Raw genomic sequence first — 9738 nt, 5'->3', positions numbered from 1 at the left:
GACCACCTGGCCCAAGAACGCAGCACTGCAGAGTCTGACACACGCCCTCCCTTGCCAACTCCCTGCCAACTCAGGGGGCCTCTCAGATTTGTTGGCGTCAGGGATCCTGCACGCTCTGCACGCGGCGAGCTCATGCTACTGTGCCCTCCACCACCACAGCGGTGTTACCCTCTCGCCCATGAGCTGCTGGCTTCCACACACACGTGCAGGAAGGTGCCCACGAGTTTCTGACGTTCACCGTCAATGCCATGCAGAAGGCACGTTTGCAAGGGGACAAGCAGTTACAGTGTCACTTCAAGGGCACCACCCTAACACGACCAATATTTGGAGAGTGCCAGAGACCTTAAATCAAGTGTCTCCACTGCAAGGGCATTTTAAACACCTTTGACCCCTTCCTGGACATTACGATGGATATCAAGGTAGCTCAGAGTGACAGCCAAGCTTTAGGATAGTTGAAGCCCAAAGAGCTGGACCATGGAAATTCCTGTCATTGTAGTGTTTGTTTAAAGAAGGTGCCTACTGGTTACTTTGCACACTTCCTCTAAGTCCTCATCCTTGTATTGAAACAGTTCACAGGTGACAAAATTGCTGAGTACCATATCCGAGTGTCCTGACATGCAAATGTACCTGTCTCAGCAGAACGAGGGACCTCTTGCTTATTTACTCCTAGCCATGCTAGTCTATGCTGCTTTGAGTTGTCTCGCTGGATGTTACTTCTGATATGTAAAAACTGGGAAAAAAGAGTGGGATGATGGATGACCTAAGGTAGCCACCCATGACATGACTTCTTTCCTGAGCCGACCTGCTTATGTCCACCCTAACCCTAAGAGTGACCTGGAAAGAAACAGTGAGAGCCTGGCAGCAGGCAGGGAGCCAAGAGCCCCTGGGCTGATGACACAGCCGTGGGAGCCGATTTAGAAAACCTGGAAGGAGACGCCCACATCCAAGTTCCTGAGTCACAGGAGCATCTGGAAGAAACCACCACAGGAGTCACCTTAGACCCGTGGAGACTTCTCCAAGAACAAACTGACCAGAGCCCGAATGCAACCTCAGGAAAACAGAATTCACCCTGCTGCACTGCAATGCAGTTGTGATCCACCGGTCAAAATGCAGAGGTGGGCTGAGAAGAGTCTCCCGAGCAGGGAAACTACCTACTGAGCGGTTCGCTCAGGGATGTCCCAGCTCAGGTGGAGGAAAACAGAAGCAACTCCCTCCCGTGGGGCAGAGCCAGAGGCACCAAGAGAAAGAACACGAAGGGCGAGGGGGCCTCTGCACATACTCCAGGTATCCTGGTACATGTGTTGAGGGCACACGCGTGCAGCGAGCACATACAGTCACTCTAGGGTGAAGACACAAGGGTGAGGTTTGGCGCCCCTGTGTAACAGCGGCGGATCCAGAGCCCAGGACCGACGTAGGAACCTGCACCTCTGTGCCCTGGGACACATGTGGGACACGTGTGAATCTCCTTAGCGACTCTGCATATTTGATTCTGAAGGTTTCTAATGGGACTGGATGTTGTATACAGGCTGACAGGTTGTCAAGAGGTCCCAGGGTGAGTTCTCGGGGATACTGGGCTGGGCAATTAAGTATTTGGAGGCTTCTTGGTACAGATTTTGGGGTTCGTGGGTGGCACACATGGGATAAGTGTATGAGAGGTAAGCATGAGAACAGAGGTGTGTTTTGCGTATCACCTTGCCTTGGTCAGATACGGAATTTTGTATTCAAGCTTATATTTTGTAATATTCAGACGTGGGGAATGTGTGTTGGCGTTCTATGCGTGAAGATTCATGAACTTTTGGGGCTATAGAGACAGCAGGGAAAGTTTTATTTGAAAATGGGGGAGAAGACACTTTGCCTTAATGGCGGAGCTTTCTATGGAGATGTGCAAATGCTTTGGGAATAGTTTTTCCCTGTATTTTGGCTGCACAGTATTAATACCTTATAGTATTAATTAATAACTCTTATAGAGTTCTCCCGATTGCCACCTCTATCTTTAAAAGTTGTGTATCCTCTTTCCTTAAAACAATGCTCTTTCCACACAATAAAGAGAAAGCTCTTATGAAATTGAAACTGAATTATAAATAGCAAATGTCCAAACCCATAAAGATATAAATACAGGGAAAACTAACTAAATGCTATATGCTATGTTTACTTGCTTCAATTCATTAAAAGTTATATAAGAGCTTTCTGAAAACAATTAATTTTTATATACATAGTGGGGTACAGACAAATTCAGAAACATTTACAGCAAAAAATGACAATGTCACCAGTTTTCAACATTTCCTAACAGAAAAACTTACATGTTAGAATATGTTGGTTTGAGAAAACTGAGTATTTAAAACAATGGAGTATTGGAAAAACAGCGACAAACATCCAAAAGAGCAAAAAGGAAGAGAGTAAAACTTACAAGCAGACAAATGATATACAGAGAACAGAAGCTGCTCTTGAAGCGATTTATAACCTGAATTCACATGAGGCACATCATGTGAAAGAATAACACTAGAAACAAACAAAACACAGACAAAAATAGGGGCGATAATGATGGACAAAGCAGATATGGGGGTTACTTTTAATTATATGAATAATTATAAGACAATGACACTAAAAAACAACACAAATTCTGAGCCTCTTCCCCAGTGTTTGTGGGAACAGACTTTACAAAGATAAGCCCGCCATCACTGAAACAGAGCATCTTGCCGAAGAAACCCTCCTAAACACACAGGCCTGGCCGTGTGCGTTAGTGTGTGTGTGGGATGGGAGCAAAATATCAGACACTAAACTTCCACAGGGGGATCGCATTTATTGGATTTACAGCAGCTTTTTTCTTGTGGTTCACACATGTGCGCATTATTTGCAGCTTATCTGAGAGTACTGAATAAACAATAGTAAGACTGATGTCATTCTGAGAAATCATTCTGAAAAAACAGATAATGTCACAAAGGACACTACATTAGTTTCCTAGGGTTCTCATAACAAATTACCACAAACTTGGGAGCTTAAAACGAGTAATTTATTCTCTCAAAGTCCTGGAGGCCAGAAGCCCCCCAAAATGTGCTGGCAGGGCCGCACTCCCTGCACAGCCTCCAGGGGACCAGCCCCCACTACCTCCTCCAGCTTCTGGCAGCTCCTGGCCTTTGCTGGCTACAGTCTCTGCCTCTGTCTTCATGTGGCCTCTTTCCCTGTGTCTCAAACTCCCTCTCATTTCTCTGATGAAGATATCAGTCACTGGACTTAGGATCCACCATAAATGAAAGAAACTCACTCTATTTCCAAATAAGTTCACATTCATAGATCCCTGGGGTTAGGACTTGGGCTTCTCTTTTTGGAGGTCAAAGATTCAACCCACGACAGACGTCATTTCAGCCTCCGCTGCAGGTGAATGGTGTCTGAACTGCTCAGAAGCAGTCAGTGACCAAGGCATGGAGAATGCTAATGTATTTCTTGGCCTCTGTGTGGTCAGCTACCTGGAAGACATCCTGGATACACACGGAGCTCCCGCGTGCTGACTGGGAGTGGAAGACTCTGGGGTGGAGAGAAAGAGACCCAGCTCCTTCTCTGGGCCTCACACCCTCCTCTTCTCTGAGCTTGGACATCGACTCTACTCACCAGACACAGGAATGCACCTCCCAGTCCTCCTACAAGCCTAGATGGGAAATTCCAAGCCTGCACCCTTGTAGCTTGTGATTCCAGACGTTAGTCTCCCCAGGCTTCTATGGGGATCTGGAACTGATGACGGTCAAGCAGCCCCTGTTCCCACCCTAGTGTACCCCATGATTCTGAGGTGAAACACACTTCGCCTCAGCCACTGGTTACAGGATTCTCCGACTGCTAAATAGAGGAACCCAAGGGGTGGCCTGGAGAGGGCTTCACGGCCATCTTTATGCCAAATGCACAGCACACCTAACAAAGCACAGGGTGCCTGCCCTGTAGAGTCAAGACGCCGTCCCGCACGCTTCCGACCACACCGCCGCGACGCAGCCCCTTCTCCATCCCTCGTCCCTGTCCCTGTTCACGTCTCACCTGTGAGCAACTCGGAGCCTCTTCCGGGGTGCAAGGACCACAGGGGGTCAAGGGACGGTCATCCCTCAGGAATAAGGCTGGAGGCCCAGGCCCTCTCTCTCCGTCACTCCAATTGTGCTAGGTCTGGGACTTCCAGAGGCGCTCATGTGACCAGGCACCACTTTCCCAGGGTTGGAAATGATTTCACCTGAGACATACCTGCCTGAGCTGTCTCACAACAAGTGCTCGACCAGGGTCGGTAGTTGTTCTTCCTTCCATCAGCCACACAACCTCCACGGGTCACCCACGTGACCACTGTCATCCTGGAGGGCAGGTGCCCCCAAGGCCAGAAGAATATTGAACCCAGATGGCTCAGGAGTCAAGGGACCAAAGTCTGGACCCAGCCTGCCTGGATTCCAGCCAGGCTTCCCCACGTGCTGGGTGGTGCACAAACAGAGAGGCCCTTGTCCTCAAAGGGTTGTAAGGGGTGGAAACGGTTTAGTGAGTATAAAGCGCTGAAACCCGGAAAACTATGAGTCATGGCTGCTTTCACATCTGGGGAAATAAGGGCAGTGTGCAACTGATAAGTGAGCAGAAGGGCAAGAGTTCAAGGTGAACCCATCTCCAGGTGGTGATCCCTCAGACCATTTCGTCACCCTTTTGCCTTCTCGGGGGGGGGGTCTCTCCATTTGAACCTGTCTTAACTTTCTTGACTAGATGTATCACCTATAGAAGCTGTGCAAGAAAATAACACCAACTGTTAGAGAAAGCAAAGCAAATAAAAAATTGCCTAATATTTTACAAAAAATGTGTTGAGAATTCTATGACACAATCTGCTGGGCACAATTAAAGCAGCCAGAACACAAGTGAAAAGGAGACAAGAAGAGCCCAGCAATAGCCCCAGACTTCAGGGCTCTTGAGTCACCCCAACCACAATCCCCACAGGTCAGGGATCCCTAGGAAATGTGGAAGTGAGAAAGCTCACCCAGCAGTCACTCCCCTCTGGTCTGGGGTGGATACCAGTAGTCAGCGTATTTTCCAGAAGTTGCTTTAGGCCAGCACTGCCTCCACGATACCACCCCTCAGGTTACTCTCATGATTCTGGTATGCTACAAGGCAAAAGAGATCTGGCACATGTAATTAAGGTCACTCTCAGTTGCACTTGTAAGATTATGCGGTTAGATCTAATCTAATCATAAGAGCCCTTAAAAGAAGCTTTATCTAGATGGGGGTAGAAGGGAAAGAAAGAGAGATTCCAAGTAAGAGATGGACATGTCCTTAGATGGAATGTTAAACCAAGACATAACCAGGTGAAAAGTTTGGGCAAGTAAAAGCAACTTTCTCAGCTTGGGATGGTCAAAAAAGACTCTTGTAAGAGTATATTTTTTATGATAACAGGATGGAAGGAGTAAAGAAAGTTAGGGACACAAAGGTTTCTTTTGTTTTGTTTCCTTTGCAACCATCAGTGTATTTTACTGCATTTAAATTATACCTCAATAAAGTGCTGCTAGCCGGGACTTCCCTGGTAGTGCAGTGGTTGAGAATCCGCCTGCCAATGCAGGGGACACGGGTTTGAGCCCTGCTCCAGGAAGATCCCACATGCTGCAGAGCAACTAAGCCCATGCACCACAACTACTGGGCCTGTGCTCTAGAGACCATGAGCCACAACTACTGAGCCCTCAAGCCACAACTACTGAAGCCCATGTGCCTAGAGCCCATGCTCCACAAGAGAAACCACCACAATGAGAACCCCCACACCACAATGAAGAGTAGCCCCTGCTCGCTGCAACTAGATGAAATTCACGAGCAGCAACGCAGACCCAAGGCAGCCAAAATAAAAAAAAAGAGAAAAAAATTAAAGAAAAAGTGGTGCTAGCATAAAACTAAAAATCTATATTTATTTATTTTTTAACTTTTATTTAAAAAAAATTTTTTTGGAGTATAGTTGACTTACAATGTTGTGTTAGTTTCAGGTGTTCAGCAAAGTGAATCACTTATACACATACATACATCCACTCTTTTTTAGATTCTTTTCCCATACAGGTCATTACAGAGTATTGAGTAGTGGTCCCTGTGCTACACGTTAGTTATCTATTTTATACGTAGTAGTGTGTATATGTCAAACCCAATCTCCCAGTTTATCCCTCACCCCCTTACCCCCGGTAACAATAAATCTGTTTTCTATATCTGTAACTTTATCTCCATTTTGTAGATAAGTTCATTTGTACCCTTTTTTAGATTCCACACATATAAGCAATATCATATATTTGTCCTTTTCTGTCTGACTGGCTTCACTCAGTATGACAACCTCTAGGTCCATCCATGTTGCTGCAAATGGCATTATTTCATTCTTTTTTATGGCTGAGTAATATTCCATTGTATATATGTACCACAAGAGTTTTTTTTTAAGATTTGGGGAAGAGACGTTCCAGAGAGATGGGCTTTAATTTATGAAGTGGGTCCAGCATGTCTACTGAGCAAGTTCAGGCAGAAGCTGGCTGAAATGGAGGGTGTCTGAAATAACGGTGTCAGGGAGGAAAGAGCTGGACATGCAAATGACAGTGAAAGTGCGGGCCCAGAACTACACAGCCCTGCGGGCCCTGCTTGTTGCACCACAGCAATGGGCAAGGTAAGGGGAATCTTTATGTTCTTCAATTTTGAAAAATACCAAAAGAAGCACATTCACGATGTGTAAAAATTATATATGAGGGACTCCTCTGGTGGTGCAGTGATGAAGCATCCACCTGCCAATGCTGGGGGTACGGGTTCGAGCCTTGTCTGGGAAGATCCCACATGCCGTGGAGCAGCTAAGCCCGTGTGCCACAACTACTGAACCTGCGTGCCTAGAGCCTGTGCTCCACAAGAGAAGCCACCACCGTGAGAAGCCCGTGCACAGCAATGGAGAGTAGCCCCCGCTTGCTGCCGCTAGAGAAAGCCCGTGTGCAGCAACGAAGACCCAACACAGCCAATAAATAAATAAGTAAATTTATTTAAAAAATTATATATGAAATTCTAATATCCTTTTCCAATGTCCTCATCCACTGGAACAAAACCACACTCATTTGTTAATGTTTGGTTGATGGCTGCTTTTGTAATTACAGAAAAACTGAGAACTTGTCACAGAGACACGTGCAAAGCATAAAATATTTAATATCTGACCACTTACAGAAAAAGTCTGACTATAGAAAAGATCTGGGTGTTAGCTCCAAAAGGTAGGGAACTCTATTTTTCATACTGATGTATTCTAACTGTACAAAGAAGATACTTAGAATGTTTATGTGGAATTAGTGAATGATTTCTATGCAGTTAGGGGGATGACCATTAGCTGCAGTTATGTTACTAGTTTCAAGCTACAATATGTGGTATTATTTTATCCAGTAGAGCTCCATCACTTTAAGAGGTCTCAGAGACAGAAAATAACGATTTCTCTAGGAAGAGCTGGTGAAAGGCGAATGGGGTACGCTTATATGAGTGTGTTTAAGTGATGGTGCAGGCAGACACGACGTCCAGAGGTTGCTAATGGACAAAGACCAGCCCATGTCTCCCCTGCTGGCTTTGGATCACCAAGATCAAAGCCCTCCAATGGCCCAGAGCTTGGGGATTTGCACACAGAGATGTCTGGACCTCCTAGGCCTGGGAAGGGCAGATGGCACGGGGCACTGTGGTGGTGAAGACAGCATGCTGCTGGGAGCTTAATGTTCTCGGTAGGCAGGCCTGCTTCGCTGCGGGAATGTGGGCGTGGCTCAGGAGTCCTGCCTTCCTGGCAGGGAGCTGTGCCCTATCACTAGCTGGCTGCACTCCAGAAAGCAGGTGGGTGTAGGGCAGTGGGTGAGTGCCCATCATCCCCTAGTGTCCCCTGGGAATCCCCCAATTACACCTCTGCCTGACTTCTCAGGTGTGCTGGTGTGCTTTTCCCTTCTGGCCTTGTCCTCTACCTTCAAGGAACACTTTTCAAGGTAGAGAACTATGACTGAAACAAACCACCCCATAAATGCTGATTTGGGCACTTTGTCACTCATTCAGGGCAGTCTATATTCTATTCTCTCATCTCCCAACATTATTATTTATAATTATAACTGACATTATTATTTACCATTGCTGTTGCTGTTGTTACAGAACATTAAATAACATTTCTTTATCCAGTCAGGGTCTGATTTACTAGCTAGGATGACTATTTCCAACACACACACACACACAGAGGTGTTCCTGCTCTACCACGGTACCTCCTGACGGCATTTCCCCTGATGAATGCCTGGAAATTTTCAAGTCCCCTTCCAGATGCTCAGACCTGCAATTTCTACAGGGGAGGCTTGAAGAGGACACCCTGTCCTGCCTGAGCCCTTGGAAAATAGTCTAAGTTACCTGGGGTCCAACAAGGACCCATGGCTGCCTGAAGGTACTGGGAGGGCATCTTTGGACCACAAGGGTCACTTCAAATTTCCTAAGACCCCTCAGGGCCAACAAATCACCAAGGCAAGTTCAGAAGTCTTGAGAGAAGTCCTCATCTGTGCATAAATTTCTATGTATACCCTAGAACCGGGTATACTAATACCTGGAACCATTAAAGCCACACCAGGTCACAGCGTCACAACCAGGAAACTCTGAGGACCAATCACATGGCCCATCAACAGCTCTAAACAAAAAGTACAAGCCCCGACGTCTAGACCTGAAGGCGTTCAGCAATAAGGGCGGGCTGTGGCCTTAATGTTTGGTGTAGGAGGAGCTCTGGAGGGAGGGATGGATCCTGAGTCCAGCTTCCCTGGAAGACACATAGGTATTTAAATGAACCAAAAACAAGAGTTGTCTCTGAATGACAAACTGTTTTCCAAATGAATTTTCATGCCCTATCATCTTTGCTAATTTCTATTTCAGTGTCTTTTCAAAAGAAAGAAGAAAAATGAGTATTGCTCCTATGATATGAGTTGGATTACAGAAAAAAATCAATGACCACCTATTCTAGAACATCCTTCACATAAGAAAAACTTATAACATATAATGTACCACTTAAAAACAATACCTCAAATCCATACAAGTAGTTTTCTACATTAAATCTGATAGTTTCCGTGTATCACTTGGCCTAGAGGACAGAAACCATAAGCTCTATGAAAGTGAGTTCCTCCTGCCCTTAAATGCATCTCTTTCTAATGCTGCTGCCAAATAAGGTGTGACTATTGTCCAACAAGGTGTCCATGACTCCTTACACAGTATGAACTTAAATTCTTTACCCCAACTGTTGGTCTTTTGTAATTTCAAACAAAATATTACACAATTCATAGATATCATTTCTTGAAGACAAGCCTTATAAATTTCACATTTTAATTTTCACTCTAAAAATATCTAAACAAGCTCAGTGAAACTGTATCATATGAAAAATATCTGAAGAGGAAAAATGGACATTGTATATCTCTAGCAAAAATTTAACACCAAAAAATGGTATTCACTCACTCTCTTTCACTCTTATTGTGTCTTTCCAAGTCCATCAGACCATCAGACCACCTCCCTCCTCTACTAAAACCTCTTTTTCCAGTGGGATGTGGGAAAATAAAAACACCAGCCAGGGCATTTTGGCTCATAAGAGCCACCAAAAAAAAGAAGAAAAAAAAAGCTTGTCAAGTCAGGAATTGCTTTTATTAACACGGAACATCAGTAAACTTCATCTATCTCCTGCCTGACACTCTTAAGATTTTCTAAGTGGCCCTGAGGACCCACAAGCCACTAGTGTCTGCCTGGAAAGAATGG

This window comes from Hippopotamus amphibius, chromosome 10 (genome assembly GCF_030028045.1).
Source record: "Hippopotamus amphibius kiboko isolate mHipAmp2 chromosome 10, mHipAmp2.hap2, whole genome shotgun sequence".
In the NCBI taxonomy this organism is placed as follows: Eukaryota; Metazoa; Chordata; class Mammalia; order Artiodactyla; family Hippopotamidae; genus Hippopotamus; species Hippopotamus amphibius.
Note: the sequence above shows the minus strand (reverse complement) of the source record.